This window comes from Stegostoma tigrinum, chromosome 10 (assembly GCF_030684315.1).
Source record: "Stegostoma tigrinum isolate sSteTig4 chromosome 10, sSteTig4.hap1, whole genome shotgun sequence".
NCBI classification, from domain to species: Eukaryota; Metazoa; Chordata; class Chondrichthyes; order Orectolobiformes; family Stegostomatidae; genus Stegostoma; species Stegostoma tigrinum.
The window spans coordinates 34933091-34951100 of NC_081363.1; positions in this window are offsets into that span (position 1 = coordinate 34933091).

Sequence of the window (18010 nt, forward strand, 5' to 3'; positions counted from 1 at the left end):
AATCTAATTTCCCAAGTGGTTCCACTCATAATTAAAAATCTCACTGTTATTCATGTTTATCAGCGCACTGTAACTTATATATTAGGCATAGCATAAAACGATCAAAAGCGCCATCCAAATGAAAAGCTAAGTTAACAAAAGGGACATGCACCCAGAGACAGTTCACACTATCTAAATGAATTTAACATATTTGCTAAGTAGGATTCCAAAATACATCAATCCCGTCAAAACTCAAAATGTGGCATCCAGTAATATTAGAAGCCAGCTAGTGTAATATGAGTTCAAGACTATCAATCCAATGGTTACTTGGTCACTCAGACTTGGTGAAAAAATCATAAGTTTGATTCCTGTTAAGTCAACTACTGTATTCCCATTCTGCAGTGTGTTGATGTATTCTTACTGCACATGGAGGACATGTAAGAACTCTATGTGCCAGATTGAAACTGATGGTTTCATCTGCTTTAGGAGGAACAAAAATCAGGCAAACTATCAAAAGGGTGTACAATTCATCTCTTATCAGCCAGTGGTAAAATTTCAACTCTATCTCTCAGCTTCATTGGTTTCCTCACTGGTAAGCGGCAAAACTGATGATATTGAGGAGTTGCAATACTGGTCAAAGACAATATCACAGCTGCACTGAAGGAGGGCTTCATGGAGGACTCAAGCAGTGAGGCAATATGGGTAGAACTCAGAAATAGGAAGGATGCAGAAACAATGTTGGGGCTGTACTACAGGCCTCCCAACAGCAAGCGTGAGATAGAGGTACAAATATGTAAACAGATGATGGAAAGGTGTAGGAGTAACTGGGCGGTGGTGATGGGAGATTTTAATTTTCCCAACATTGACTGGGATTCACTCAGTGTTAGGGGTCAAGTTGGAGCAGAATTTGTAAGGTGTGTCCAGGAGGCTTTTCTAGCGCAGTATGTATGTAGTCCAACTCGGGGAGGGGCCATACTGGACCTGGTGTTGGGGAATGAACCCGGCCAGGTGGTTGAAATTACACAAGGGGACTACTTTGGAAATAGCAACCACAATTCGATAAGTTTTACAATACTCATAGACAAGGATGGGACTGGTCCTAAAGGAAGAGTTCTAAACTGGGGGAAGGCCGACTATACCAAGATTCGGCAGGATCTGAGGAATGTAGATTGGGGGAAACTGTTTGAAGGTAAATCCACATTTGAATAGTGGGAGGCTTTTAAGGAAAGGTTGATTAGCGTGCAGGAGAGACATGTTCCTGTGAAAATGAGGAATAGAAAAGGCAAGATTAGGGAGCCATGGATGACAGGTGAAATTGTGAGACTAGCCAAGAGGAAAAAGGAAGCATGCATGAGGTCTAGGCGACTGAAGACAGACAAAGCTTTGGCAGAATATGGGAAATGTAGAGCGAATCTGAAACGAGGGATTAAGAGGGCTAAGAGAGGACATGAGATATTGCTGGCAAACATTGTTAAGGAAAATCCCAAAGCCTTTTATTCATAGATAAAGAGCAAGAGGGTAACTAGAGAAGGGATTTGCCCACTTAAGGACAAAGAAGGAAAGTTATGTGCTGAGTCAGAGAAAATGGGTGACATTCTTAACGAGTACTTTGCATCGGTATTCACCAACGAGAGGGACATGACGGATGTTGAGGTTAAGGATAGATGTTTGCTTACTCTAGGACAAGTTGACATAAGGAAGGAGGAAGTGTTGGTATCCTAAAAGACATTAAGGTGGACAAGTCCCCTGGTCCAGATGAGATCTATCTCAGGTTATTGAGGGAAGCAAAAGAGGAAGTATCTGGGGCCTTAACAGATATCTTTGCAGCATCCTTAGACACAGGTGAGGTCCTGGAGGACTGGAGACTTGCTAATGTTGTCCCCTTGTTTAAAACGGGCAGAAAGGATAATCCAGGTAATTATCGACCGGTGAGCCTGTCGCCAGTGGTAGGGAAGCTACTGGAGAAGATACTGAGGGATAGAGTCTATTCCCATTTGAAAGAAAATGGGCTTATCAGTGAAAGGCAACATGGTTTTGTGCAGGGAATGTCATGTCTTACCAACATAATAGAATTCTTTGAGGATGTGACAAAGTTGATTGATGAGGGAAAGGCTGTAGCTGTCATATACATGGACTTCAGTATGGCATTTGATAAGGTTCCCCATGGCAGGCTGATGGAGAAAGTGAAGTCACATGGGGTCCAGGGTGTGCTAGCTAGATGGATAAAAAAAACTGGCTAGCAACTGGAGACAGAGAGTAGTAGTAGAAGGGAGTTTCAGAAATTGGAGACCTGTGACTAGTGGTGTTCCACAGGGATCTGTGCTGGGACCACTGTTGTTTGTGATATACGTAAGTGATTTGGAGGAAGGTGTAGGTGGTCTGATCAGCAAGTTTGCAGATGACACTAAGATTGGCGGAGTAGCAGATAGTGAAGGGGACTGCCAGAGATTACAGCAGAATATAGATGGAGTGGAAAGTTGGGCAGATAAATGGCAGATAGAGTTCAATCCGGGCAAATGCAAGGTGATGCATTTTGGAAGATCAAATTCAAGGGCGAACTATACAGTAAATGGAAAAGGCCTAGGGAAAATTGATGAACAGAGGGATCTGCATGTTCAGGTCCATTGTTCCCCGAAGGTGGCAAAGCAGGTCAATAGGGTGGTCAAGAAGGCATACGGCATGCTTTCCTTCATTGGACGGGGTATTGAGTACAATAGTTGGCAGGTCATGTTACAGTTGTATAAGACTTTGATTCGGCCACATTTGGAGTACTGTGTACAGTTCTGGTCGCCACATTACCAAAAGGATGTGGATGTTTTGGAGAGGGTGCAGAGGATGTTCACCAGGATGTTGCCTGGTATGGAGGGTGCTAGCTATGAAGAGAGGTTGAATAGATTAGGATTATTTTCATTAGAAAGATGGAGATTGAGGGGGGACCTGATTGAGGTCTACAAAATCATGCGAGATACAGACAGGGTGGATAGCCAGAAGCTTTTTTCCCAGAGTGGGGGTCTCAATTACTGGGGGTCATGAGCTCAAAGTGAGACGAGGAAAGTTTAAGGGAGATATGCGTGGAAAGTTCTTTACGCAGAGGGTGGTGGGTGCCTGGAACGCGTTGCCAGCAGAGATGGTTGACGCAGACATGTTAGCGTCTTTTAAGATATTTTTGGACAGGTACATGGATGGGCAGGGAGCAAATGGACACAGACCGTTAGAAAATAGATGACAGGTTAGACAGAGGATCTCGATCAGCGCAGGCTTGGAGGGCCGAAGGGCCTGTTCCTGTGCTGTAATTTTCTTTGTTCTTTGTTCTTTGTTTATTAAATAACCAGGTCCTAACACATATTTGACAGAAAATCACAAAAGGATACATTTACTGAACAAAGTTTCTCACCACAGGGAGTCATCGAAAACTCATTTTGAGTGCTCAGGGACTTTTGAACGCCCAGGATACTGTAAACCGAAATCATTGTTTCTTTTTAAAATTTTGGCAATGCAGGTGTTGTTATCTGCAGACTCAAAAGGTTCAAAATGCACATGGTAGGAGTCAAGAGATAACAAGATGTAGAGCTGGATCAACACAGCAGGCCAAGCAGCAACAGAGGAGCAGGAAGGCTGACATTTCTGAAGAAGGGTCGAGACCTGAAACGTCAGCCTTCCTGCTCCTCTGATGCTGCTTGGCCTGCTGTGTTCATCCAGTCTCACATTTTATTATCTTGGAATCTCCAGCATCTGCAGTTCCCATCATCTCTAACATTTCAACCCGTTGATCATTCATTGCAAATTGTGCTACTGAAGGGTCATTGATGAAACTTTAACACTGTCTCCCCACCGATATTTCCTGGCCTGCAATATGAGTACTTTGAGCGTTTTATGTTCATGCTTAAAATTTTCAATATCTGTATTATTTAACTGCTGTGTCTCTATTCCCATCCTTTCTTTCAAATTCTTCTGTGATGGCATTCCTCCCACCCTTCAAGCTCTCAAAGACTGGAACATAGGAAGGTACAACAGGAAAAAATCAGTTCACCAGTTGAGCTTGTTACTCTACTCTAGAGAATCATGGCTGATCCTGTAAATCATTGCTCCTTGCTGTCAATGTTTCATAGATAATTCTCCTATGAAACATGGTCGGAACATTTTATTGTGGAAAGACTGAAACATAAATGCAAGTTGTTGTTGCTTTAGCAGAGGTAAATGAAGGAAATAGGAGACCATCTGCCTCAAAAAGTTTGTCCCTTCACTTTATTTCAGGAATTAAACACTAACACAGGCCCCTGGAGATAGCAAGAACAGCAGATGCTGGAATCAGAGTTAACACAATGTGGGGCTGGAGGAACACAGCAGGTCAGCAGCATCAGAGGGGCAGGAAAGTCGATGTTTCGAGTCTGGACCCTTCAGTATTCGACTCTCTTGCTCCTCTGATGCTGCCTGACCTGCTGTGTTCCTCCAACTCCACACTGCATTAACACATGGCCGTCTGCTCTCAATCTGCCCAGGCACATGAGAAACTGTATTCGCCTCCTCCTCGCTCTCTCTCTCTCTCACCTTTAATTGCCTCCTTTGCCCTTAATGGACGTTGTTTTTGATATATTCTAATCAAGCTATTCAGATACTTTATTAAGCACCTGTGGAGCTGTTGGGATTTCAGCTCAGGCCCCCTGATTCAGAGGGAGGGACACAACCATTGTACCTCAAGAGCTCTAATCTGAATTGACTTTGCTTGTAAATTAATCAAAAGGAAACATGCGTGCTTTCACGGTTAATGAGTGAAAATTGCCGCAAGCGATTTGTTGATGGGAAAAGCTGTATAATTGTATTTGATAACACTTCTGGATATAAAAAGAATTTTAAAAACTGCAGTAATTGGTGTCCTTGAAAAACATTTATCGTGGTGTGGTAGATGCTAATGATGGATTGCTGCAAAGTGTGCATGTAATATTGGTGTGAAGGTGAAACTATGGTAGTATTCTTTGAAACTTTGCTATAATTTAACAGATATTTTCTGACCAACCTGTTTGGAGATGTTATTATACACCTCTGGAGCAGGTTGAATTTGAATCTGGGCTTCCACGATCGGAGGTAGGGACACTACCACTATGTCACAAGAGGCAGCCAGCTCCTGAGATAATGTTATATGTACACTAAATAATAATAATCCTTATAATAGTAATAGTCAACATTTTAGTATCTTTTTAGATATATTATAAACAACCTGTTCAGAGATATTATTACACACTTCAGAAACAGGTGGGCCTTCTGACATTCAATAACATCAGATTAAAAATGTTTCATTCGACAATTGCATCAATCTTCCTTCACTGGATTATATGTGGATGAGCTAATTATCTAATTGTTTAGACACCAACAGCCTTAAGTGGATCTGTGATTTTGTAAACTAATTGTTCTCTGGGATGCAAAACAGATGTTTTGTGGGGAAATCACAGCTTCTTGAGATAGCAGGAACATAAACGTAAGCTGTTACTACAGCGAAATTATATCTGAGCACAGGACTATAAAAATGGTGCTGGAGTAATTTTGAGCAGAGATAATCGATTGTGAAATAGAACAGAGGTAATTAGAACACTGAGGAGAAGGGTCGCTGACTTAAAACATTGATTCTGCTTTCTCCCCACAGAGGCTGCTGAACCTGCTGAGTTTTTCGTGCAGCTTCTGATTTTACAATAGTTCACAGAACAGACTGAGAGATGAGCTACGACATTGTGGCCATTACAAAAAATTGGGTAACTCAGGGAGAGGAATGGTTGTTGGAAGTTACGGGATTTAGATGCTTTAAAAGAAATAGGGAGGGGGTGTAAAAGAGGTGGGGGAGTGGCATTGCTGGTCAGGGTGAGTATAGCAGCGACTGAAAGGCAGTTTGGGAATGATATGTCAACAAAGTCAGTTTGGATTGAGGTCAGGAATAAGGAAGGAGCAGTAACTTTGCTGAGGTTTCTTTTACAGACCCCCTAATAGTTGCAGAGAAGTGGAGGAGCAGATTGGGAGGCAGATACTGGAAAGGTGCAGAAGTCACAGGGTTGTAGTCACAGATGACTTCAAATTTCCAAATATTGATTGGACACATTTTAGTTGTAATAGTTTAGACTGAACGGATTTTGTCCAGTGCATTCAGGAAGGATTCCTGACACAGTATGTAGATAGACCAACATGGGGAGACATCACTTTGGATTTGGTGCTTGGCAACAAACCGGGCCAAGTGTGAGACCTGTTGGTAGGAGAGCATTTTGGCAGTAGCGATCATAACTCTGTTACTTTCACAAGAGCCATGGAAAAAGATAGGTACACACAGCAGGGTAAGGTTTATAACTTGGGGAAGGGTAATTACAATTCAGTTAGGCAAGAGCTGGGTAACATAAAATGGGAACAGATGCTGTCAGCACAATTGAAATGTGGAGATTGTTGAAGGAATGCGTACTGCATGTGCTCGACATGTTTGTCCCTGGTAGGCAGGGAAGATGCGGTTTAGTGAGGGAGCCTTGGTTCTCGAGAAAGGTTGGTCAACTGATTAAGAGGAAGGATGATGTGAGATTTAGGAAACAAGGAATGGAAAAGGCTCTAGAGGGAATCAAGTTATCCAGGAAGTAGCTGAAGAAAGGGCTTAGGAGAGCTATAAGGGGGCATGAGAAAACCATGGCAGATAGAATCAAGGAAAACTCCCAGGCTTTTTTAAATGTACATGAGAAATAAGAGAATAAGAACTGAAAGAACTGCGGATGCAGTAAATCAGGAACAAAAACAAAGTTGCTGGAAAAGCTCAGCAGGTCTAGCAGCATCTGTGGAGGAGAAAACCGAGTTAACCTTTCGGATCCGGTGACTCTTCCTCAGAACTGATGGTGACAGGAAAACGTCAGTTTATATGCAGAAAATAGGGAGGTGGGTGGGGTAGGAAGTAAACAATAGGATAGAGCCTAAAGAGAGAGAAAGACAGTTGGACAGACAAAGGAGTTGCTGATGATTAGGCTGGGAGGGTGAATAGTTGTTAATGGGGACTGGTGGCGACTAACAGCAGGGGGTGTGTAGTGGCAGGCTATGTGGTAACAAGGCCTGGTGTGTGGGGTGGGGGTGGGGGTGCTGCAGCACTGGGACTTAGGAGAGTTTAGGCCCTAAAATTATTGAACTCAATATTGAGTCCAGAGGGCTGTAGGGTCCCCAAATGGAAAATGAGGTGTTGTTCCTCCAGTTTGCGCTGAGCCTCACTGGAACACTCTAGCAAGCCAGAGACAGAGATGTTGGCCAAGGAGCAGAGTGGTGCATTGAAGTGGCAGGCAACAGGTAGTTCAGGGTCTTTTTTGTGAGCAAAGCATAGATGTTCTGCAAAGCGGCCGCCAAGTCTACACTTTGTTTCCCCAATGTAGAGGAGACCATGTTGTGAGCAGTGAATGCAGTAGACTAGATTCTGGGAAGTGCAGGTGAAGTGTTGCTTCACCTGGAAGGTGTGTTTTGGCCCTTGGATACTGGGGAGGGAGGAAGCAAATGGGCAGGTGTTGCACCTTTGCCAGTTACAGGGGAAGGTGCCATAGGGCTGTGGGGAGGTGTTGGTGGTGAAGGAGGTAGGGACCAGGGTGTCCCGGAGGGAATGGTCCCTGCGGAAGGCGGACAAGGGAGGGGAGGGGAGTATGTGTCTGGTGGTGGCATCCTGCTGGAGGTGGCAGAAATGGCATCTGACGATCTTCAGGATGAGGATGCTGGTGGGATGGTAGGTGAGGATAAGGATGACCCTATCGCTGCTGTGGGAGGGAAGAGAAGGGGTGAGGGCAGATGTGTGGGAGATGGGTCGGACCAGATTGAGGGCCCTGTCAACAACGGAGCTGGGGAATCCTCGGTTGAGGAAGAAGGTGGACATTTCGGAGGCTCCCTTGTTGAAGCTGGCTTCGTCTGAACACATGCGATAGAGACGAAGGAACTGAGAGAATGGGATGGAGTCTTTACAGAAAGTGGGGTGTGAGGATGTATAGTCCAGGATGCTGTGGGAGTCAGTGGGCTTGTAATGGACATTAGTGGCCAGTCTATCCCCAGAAATGGAAACAAAAATGTTGAGGAAGGGAAGGGAGGAGCCCAAGATAGACCAGGTGAAAGTGAGGGCAGGGTGGAAATTGGAGGCGAAATTGATGAAGTTTTCCAATTCTTGATGAGAGAGGTAAGCAGCACCGATGATATCATCGATGTATTGGAGAAAGAGTTGTGGGTGGGGGCCAGAATAGGACCGGAACACGAAGAGACAGGTATAATTAGGGCCCATGCGGGTACCAATGGTGACCCCTCTTACCTGAAGAAAATGAGAGGAGTTGAAAGAGAAGTTGTTGAGGGTGAGGACAAGCTCGGCCAAGCAGAGGAGGGTGGTGGGTGGGAATGGTTCATATCTTTGCTCCAGGAAGAAGCGGACAGCCCTAAGACCCTCCTAGTGGGGAATGGATGTGTGAAGGGATTGCACACGGATTGTAAAGAGGAGGTGGCTGGAGCCGGTAAACTGGAAGCTTTGAAACCAGCGTAAGGCATCAGATGAATCCTGGATGTATGTGGGTAGGGATTGGACCGGGGAGAGAAGACTGAGCCAAGGTACGAAGAGGTGAGCTCTGTGGGGCATGAGCAGGCTGAAAAAATGGGTCTACCTGGATAGTCCTGTTGGTGGATTTTTGGCAGGAGGTAGTAATGAGTTGTACGGGGTTAGGGGACTATTAGCTTGGAAGCGGATGGGGGGAGATCACCGGATGAAATGAGATCCATAACCATAGTAGATACAATGGCCTGATGTGCCATGGTGGGGCCATGGTCCAGGGGAAGGTAGGAGGAGGTATCTGAGAGCTGGCGCTCAGCCTCTGCAAGGTAGAGGTCAGTACGTCAGACTACAACAGCACCACCCTTATCGGCAGGCTTACTGACAAAGTTAGGGTTAGATCTGATTGCATGGAGTGCAGTCAGTTTGGAGGGAGAGAGGTTGGATTTGTTGAGGGGGCAGTGAAATTGAGGCGACTGATGTCATGTCGACAGTTCTCAAAGAAAAGATTGAGTGCAGGTAAAAGGCCGGAGGGAGGATTCCAGATGGAGGCGGAGTGTTGGAGTTGGGCAAAGGGGTCTGTGGGGCGGGGAGAGGACTCTTGTCCAAAGAAATGAGCACGGAGGCGAAGGTGGCAGAGGAACACTTCGGTGTCATTTCGTGCCCGGAATTCATTAAGGTGGGGACACAGAGGGATAAAACTGAGGCCTTTGCTGAGTACAGAGCGTTCAACATCAGATAGTGAAGGTTAGGAGGGATGGTGAATACCCGACAGGAGGTAGGGGTGGTTGGGGGAGGGGATAGAGTCAGAGGGAAGGGGAGGAGAGGTAGGTTCCAGAGGGCCATGGGTATTTTTGAGTTGGTGCATCTTGTGGGCCTTGATGCCTGACAGGAAAAGAAGAAGTTTCTTGCTAGCAGGAAGAACGAGCCGGAGGAGAAGTGGAACTGCGGAGTGGTGCAGCCCTGAGCCAGCATGCTGTGATGCTGTTGGAGAGAAAGGCTGAGAGTGCGCATGTGACACCGCAAGGCACTGAGCATGGATCTCAGGATGTGGCGAGAGCAGCTGTCCCTGGAGCGTTGAACATCATGGTGGTATCTATGTCCCTGGGAGGATTCAAACCATGAGGGATGAAACTTCAGTTGGAATCCACGTAAGATGAGCCTGAGCCAGAGGCACTCACTGAGGAACGTGATATGGCTGTTGAAATGAGTTTTAGCAAATACCTGGTGAAACACCAGGAGCGACAGTGAAATTAAAGTTGGTGCGCAAGAAGAGAGAATGACCAGAGAAAGGATAGGGCCAATCAAGGATTGTAAAGGGAATTTCTGCACGGAGCCTAAAGAGATAGGAGGGGTCCTTAATGAATACTTTTCTTCAGTATTCACAACTGAGAGGGACCAAGTTGTAGAGGAGGACAGTGTGAAACAGATTGGTAGGATAGAGGAGGTTGATATTAGTAAAGAAGACATACTCAAAATTTTGAGGAACTTGAAGATCGATAAGTCGCCCGAGCCTGGTGGGATTTGTCCAAGCATTCTATGGGAAGTGAGGGAAGAGATTGCAGGGCCTTTGGTGATGATCTTTTCATCCTCACTGTCCACGGGTACAGTGTCAGAAGATTGTAGAGAGGTGTTCAAAAATGGGAATAGGGATAACCCAGGAACTTACAGGCCAATTAGTCTTACATCAGTGGTGGGCAAATTATTGGAAACGGCTATGAGAGATATGATTTATGATTACTTGAATAGGCACAGTTTGATTCATGATAGTCAGCATGGATTTGTGAGGGGTACATCGTACCTCACAAACCTTACAGAATTCTTTGAAGGGGTGACCAAACACGTGGATGAAGATAGAGCAGTGGATGTGGTATACATGGATTTAAGTAAGGCATTTGATAATGTTCCCCATGGTAGGCTCATGCAGAAGGTAAGGAGGCAAGGGATAGAAGCAAATGTGGCAGATTGGATTCAGAATTGGCTGACCCTTAGAAGACAATGAGTGGTAGTGGACAGAAAATATTCAACATGGTTCTCAGTTACGAGTGACGTACCACAAGGATCTGTTCTGCGTCCTCTTCTATTTGTGATTTTTGTAAACGTTTGAATGAAGGAGTGGAAGGGTGGATTGGCAAGTTCGCGGACGATACAAGAATGGGTCACGTGGACAGTGCAGAGAGCTGTTCTAGGTTACAAAGGGACATCGACAGGTTGTAGAGCTGGGCTGAGAAGTGACAGATGGAGTTTAACCCTGAAAAGTGTGAGGCGATTCATTTTGGAAGGACAAACTTGAAAGCAGAATACAGGGTTAACGGAAAGATTCTAGGCCATGTGGTGGAGCAGAGGGATCTTGGGCCTCCTGTCCACAGTTTCCAGAAAGCTGCACCCAGGTGGATAGAGTTGTTAAGAAGACATATGGTGTGTTAGCTTTCATTAATAGAGGGATTGAGTTCAAGAGCCATGAAGTTATGCTCCGGCTCTCCAAAACACTGGTATGGCCACATCTGGAGTACTGTGTCCAGTTCTGGTCACCTCATTACAGGAAAGATGTGAAAGTGTTGGAAAAGGTGCAGAGGAGATTTACCAGGATGTTTCTTGGAAGGAAGGAAGGTCTTATGAAGAAAGGTTTGAGAGAGTTAGGGCTTTTCTCTTTCAAACGACGAAGGATGAGAGGTGACTTGATAGAGGTGTACAAAATGATCAGAGATATAGATGAAGTGGACAGCCAAAGACTTTTTCCTAGGGTAGAGGTAGCTACTATAAGGGGCATAGTTTTAACGTGAGTGGAAGTAGATATAGGGGAGACATCAGAGGTAGGTTCTTTACTCAGAGAGTGGTCAGGGCATGGAATGCATTGCCGGAGTCAGCCTCATTAGGGGCATTTAAGCGGCTATTGGACAGGCAGATAGATGATAGTGGAAGGTAGGGGTGTAGGTTAAATAGACCTTAGGTTTAGGGTGAAAGTTCGGTACAACATCGTGGGCCGAAGGGCCTGTACTGCGCTGTACTGCTCTATGTTCTATGAAGAGCTCCATCGCAACAGCTCAGTTCTCCAGGTCTTGTGATGGTTTTTATGTTGTAGTTTCGTGTAGCCCTGCAATAAATTCCATTGAGTTTGAGTGTGACCTCTGTTTGAACACATTTATTTCTGATGTTTGAAGTCACCAATGATACAAGCAAGGACTAATGCAGCAAATACTTGCAAGCAACTCACACTCCTTGTGCGTGACTTTCGGGTTTCTATTGACTGTTTTTCCTCTGGTAAAGAGGGTGCCTTTTTGCTGCCATTGGGCAACTGGGACTGGTTCTTCTATCCTCTTCGCTGATATTTCTGCTTATAGTGCTCAGTGCTGGCCCTATAATAGCATCACGGGCTCACCATTAAATTGTCCCAAATAATTAACCTTGAGGCCAACATCATTTCACAGTGGTAGATTTTTTAGCGGTTCAGATTTTTAGAAATCATTTATTAGATATGGGTGTCACTAGCTGGCCTAGCCATCATAGTTGATCCCTAAATGACATTGAGAAGGTGGATAGTGAGAAGCTTTCTTGAAGTGTTGCGGTATATCTGGATTGCCTCTGGTCCTTTCTGGTTTTATTCCTTTTCAACTTTTCTATCATGTTTTATTGCAAATGAGTGGCTGGGTAGGTCATCTCAGAGGACAGTTAAGTGAACTATATTTCTGCAGCCACATCAAACCAGGTAATGGGCATTAGTGAATCAGGAGGATTTTTACAGCAGTGATAGTTTCATGTCACCGTTCAGAGACCAGCATTCAAATAAATTTCTAAAATAAGTTGATTGTATTTAAAATCCACCAGCACCACCAGTTCGTACCCATTGCTCCGTGGTACTGACTGAGAGCTCAGGGTTACTAGTTCAATAACATTACCACTTTGCCATTATCTCCCTCAGAGTTAGAGAAGAAAATTGAACCATATAATGCTTCCATCAGGTTCAGTTGATGCTAGGATCCTGTGTCTGTTGAGGAGCTGTGTTGGATTGAGCTAGAAGTCCTGTTCGTTATTAAGGTGAAGTTATCATTATTGATAAGTAGCATCTAACAGGATTTCAAAGGGAATACTTTCAAGGTGAGTCCTTACATACGAATGTCAAGATTTAATAGAGGCTGTAAAAACATGTCAAAGAGGACTTGCGCTGTCATTCCCACTGAGACAGAGGCGAAATCCTACTTCAAGCGTTGGTCACCATCAAAGGTGTATTCATAACATACTCAATCAGGCTGATTCTCAATCTGTAGATTCTGCTAGGTGGTAAGAGTGAGAGAGCTTTTCACACAACCTCACATACTGCGGCTGGAAGCCCTTCTAGCTAGAGACTCAAATGACAATAAACTTTTCCAGAAAAAAACTAGCTAACTATGGAGTCAAACATAAACATGTACTTTATCTGCCTCATGTGTCTGCTGAATCAGCGAATGAATGAATGACTGAGTGAAGGAGCGATGACACTTCTCGGCTCTTTACGTGAACATGAAGAGGAAGATCTTCAATGGAGTGCAAGAATGAATTTGGACATAGAAGTCAACATTTCCAGCATCATTTTTATCCCTTTTCATTTAGCACAGTAGGAAATGACACTTAAGTTGAACTTCTGTACTTCACGGAATAGGAATCTTGTTTTGCTGCTTGCCAAAGTGTGGGCAGCAATTCAGAAGAATTTTAGTAATGCATATATTTTAACTAATTTGTTCAGCCTTGTCATGACATGCAAAAATACAACAAAGAACTGTAGATGCTCAAGATTTGCAACAGAAGCAGACATTGCCGGAGAAACTCATCAATTGTGGGAAGAAAGCAAACTTTTCGTCAGCAGACTTGAAGCATTAACTCTGTTTTCTTCCCAGAGATGCTGCCAGACCTGTTGAGTTTTTCCAGCAATTTCTATTTTAATATCATGATATACATCTCATGCATGGTGAGATTTGAAATCAAACCTCCTAGTCCCAAGGAAGAGACAGTACCACTGTGCAATTAAAAACCACAATTTTGTGTTGAGCATTTAGATATTTTCCAATTAACCTGCTCAGATGCGTTATTGTACACCTCTGGAGCAGCACAGTAGCACAGTGGTTAGCACTGCTGCCTCACAGTGCCAGGAACCCAGGTTCAATTCCAGCCTCGGGCGACTGTCTGTGTGGAGTTTGAACATTCTCCCTGTCTCTTTGTGGGTTTCCTCTGGGTGGTCCAGTTTCCTCCCCCAGTCCAAAGATGTGTAGGGTAGGTGGATTGGTTGTGCTAAATTGCCCGTAGTGTTCAGGGAGGTGTAGATTAGGTGGGTTATAGGGGGATGGGTCTAGGTGGGATGCTCTGAGGTTCGGTGTGGAAGGGTCGAAGGGCCTGTTCCCAAACTGTAGGGATTCTATATTCTATAGGAGGAGGTACAAATTGAAAATGGGTTTTCTGGTTCAGTGACCACTGCCCAACAGGAACTTCTCTGGCTTAAATGTACAACAGTTCCATTAGAATATTCACCTGAACCATTATTCTTCAGTTAAAGTGGTTACAGGCAATGAAGACTAATTACCATTGCCCTAAATGCAAAAGATGTGCAAGTTGCAGTAATGAACATGGCATAGTTTTACAGCAGTGGTATGAGTGTTGAAAAATCACATGGAATGATGATATGGCATGAATAATTCCTCACGCCATCGTTTCCTGAGATTTGGCGGCACGGTGGCTCAGTGGTTAGCCCTGCAGCCTCACAGTGCCAGGGACCCGGGTTCGATTCCCGCCTCGGGCGACTGTCTGTGTGGAGTTTGCACATTATCCCCGTGTCTGCGTGGGTTTCCTCTGGGTGCTCCGGTTTCCTCCCACAGTCCAAAGGTGTGCAGGCTAGGTGAATCGGCCATGCTAAATTGCCCATAGTGTTCAGGGGTGTGTGGGTTATAGGGGGATGGGTCTGGGTGGGATGCTCCAAAGGGCGGTGCAGACTTGTTGGGCCGAAGGGCCTGTTTCCACACTGTAGGGAATCTAGTCATCTAGTCTAATCTAGTCTAAAATGTATGTAATGCACAAGATATGTAATTCCAGTACTGCAATTTTCCAGGAAATTAAGAGTCATTAAATTGAAGGATATATAATCTGCATGTTTATAAGCTCAATGATTTGATCAGATTTGGCTTCATTAAGTCTTTCATCATTTCTAACAAATACTTGTTGATTCTGAAGTGCACAAACAGATACTTGACCAGTGCTTTACACTCTGAGATTTCGTCATTTATTAATATAGAATTTAAATATTGCCGACTGAAGACATATTCCATTAAAACTTTTCATCTTTTCACCTCTTAGGCGGTGTACACATTGGTATTCCCCTTGAACTGATATCTGTACAAATTGTCCTGATGAGTACAAGATGAAAATCTTTCACCAAATGACAAAATGTATGTTTTCTTTAACAATACATTATGATTTGTGGGGACTGAATAGATCAGCTCTATGATCATGACAATTCAATTAACTGAGGAGTGTTGCTGACTTGTACTGAATGAAAGTGCACTTGTAAGTCTCAGTTGAGAATAAGACGGTTTTCTACCTATGTTTAATGTAAATTATTTATAAAAGAGAAAGAAGGATTGCTGGTTTGTGCTTCAAGTAACTGTGGTCCCAATGATCTTCAAGAATTACTTTACGCCTATAATGGGTTTATGAGGAAAGCTTTGTTCGTTATACTTGGGTGGAGCAGGGAGCACAGGATAAGAAGGATCATGCACCTGTATTCATCAGGAACACAAGTGGTGAAGCCAGCCATCTGGCTATCTGTTTGACTCAAACAGTGTATCACCTCATTACGAGTATTTGGCTGAGACGCAAGATTAAGAAATACATTTGCTCAGCAGGGATTTTATTTGGGGAATTGAACTGGATTGTTGGCTTGGTTTGTTTGATAGGCAGTCATAATCGTTTTTTTTCTGGGATCGCTTTTGTCAACGTCATCATGTTTGTTTGAACAAAAATGAGAGTGGATGAGGTTAAAATCTCTGTTGCTGAGCCTACAGCTGACTTGCACGATATACTTTTATTGGGTTTTTGGCACAGCAGTTTTCAAAAAAAATGTCTTGTGAACAGTATCTTTTCTCTGGCATTTCCACACTTTCTATTGTTATTATAGAGTTTATTGGTTGTGTACATTATGAATACTGGATGAATGGGCATGGAGAAACAGGAGACCACGGATGGGGTGTGGAGGGCATGTCGAGGAGCATGTTTAAATCCTATGGAACTTACGTTTTGAAAGGTTTGACTATGATTGTGAATCCTTGGAAGGAGTGGGGAGCAATTAGTCCTGGAGAAGCTGGCCCAACTCCATAAAATATTTGGGAAGGTCAGAGATGTTCAACCTTTCAATGCAACTGGGTGGATCAGGAGTACAGCTGTGGGTCCATCACCAACACCTTAATCCCACTCCAGTAAAAATTGCCAGAGCCCGGAAAGAAGGTTCGAATATGAAATCGGTTACTGTCACCATTCGACATGGCTAATGAATCATCTTATCTCCACAAAAGTCCAGCCATTAGCATGGATTCAAGGAGTTCAATTTACACCCCCACTCTCAAGTCCAAGCCTTTTGTGCTTTCTGCACCTAAATTACACCAGGCCTCTAAGATGACTAAACTGTTGTTAGGAGGCATCAATGCCCTAGAATGAGCGTGCAACTGTTGTATGTCCCATTGCAATGACGTTCCAGCAGCAATTTCTTGTAGTCTTTGCAAAAACATGGACAGGTAGGTATAGCAGGCTTCCAGCTCAATCAACCAAATTACACACACCTTTCCAGCGGGATTGATTATCTGACCAAATGTGCTTCTCATGGGCTTTTGGCAGTGGTCTGCTCGTCCTCTCCTTTCATCAGTTTCCTTGCACCTTTAAGTGCGCAAATAATAGCTCTTAAATTTTGAAGAGAATATTGTAAAAGATATTGTACTCACTATTTGAAAAGAGTAAAATATTTGATGCTGTTTCAATGATGTAACAAACAACTGCACATTAAAGAGCACCTCTAGTTTGTCAGACTCTTCTCTCGTTTTCTGATATTTATTTTGTCTTACCACAAATTTTGTAAGAGTGCATGGAGGTTGAATGTGCGAAGTGAGCTGGTGAGAGAAGCAATTGGAGAGGAAGGGAAGGGATACAATAGTCAATGTCTACATTGGTAAGACCAGAAAATGGTTTCTTTAAAAAGATTTGAACAGTTGGGAGCTAAATTAGAAAGCAGAAACTCAGGGGTGATAATCTAGGGACAAAGACCTGAACTACATGCAAACTGGCATGTGGTAATTAAAGGAGTGTGCAGTAAATAAGTGCATGGCTCAAAGATTGGTGTGGATGGAATGAGCTTCAGTTCGGGGGTCACAAGGGAACTGTTCCAGTGGGACAGGCTTCTTTTGAACGGTGCTGGAAACAGTGTTTTGTTGAATCAAATAAACTATTTAAAGAATGAGAGGATGAGGGTTTGGGAGAGCAAAAATGTGGTCTTACAAAGCAAATGGATATTACAGCACGACAGGACAAGGTGGAAGTGGAAGAATTTCTTCCCTGAGGGTAGTGAATCAGAGGAATTCTTTACTGCAGAAGGCTGTTGAAGCTGAATCAATAGGCATATTCAGTGCTGAGATAGTAATATTTTAATTCAGTAAAAGAATCACAGTTTAGAGGGAAAAGGCAGGAGATTAGAGTTGAGGATTATCAGATCAGTTGTGGTCTCATTGGATGGTGGAGCAGACTTAATGGGCTGAATGGTTTACTTCTGTTCTCATGTCTTTATGTTCTATGATTGCATAAAACTTCTAACTGTCCTTACTCATAATTAACTGTACCTTTTAAACACAGAAAATCCCAAAGCTAACCCTGAGCATGGGATGAAATTACAAAGCATTGCTTTTCAATTTTTTTTCAACCTTTTTTTCTCAAAATTTATGTTCAAATTACAACTGTTATTATCTGGCCTTCTTTATTATTCTGCCTTCATGGAACACTATGGCATATAAAATGCAAATGCAATTTAATTATCATTTCTATAATGTCTGCTGAAAGGTTAGTTGTAAAAACAACAAAATATTTTTTAAAATCTATATCACTTGGTATCTTCCTTTATAAAGTCAACAGAATTTTATAACTGGCCTAACTATTATAGACAACTATTCCCTCAAAGAACAGTGAACAAAAATTATTAATGCGACATTATATTTCACACGTGGATCAATGTTTTGCAGCCGAAAGATATTTGAATTGTAATCTGTGAACATTTGCTGAAATTTATTACAATTCTCTGTCATTGAAGGAAAGTTTTTGGAGAAGACTATTTAATTATATGATTTAACAGTCACTGTTCTCAGTTCCTTTAAGCTAAATTAAGCAACACCAGAATGCAATACAGCAAAATAAAATCATAGAATTGTGTAATGGAAGCTAATTGGTCCATTACATCTGCACTGACTCTTTCAAGGAGTAATCCACCTCATTCACACCTGCATTTCTTTCCAACATCCT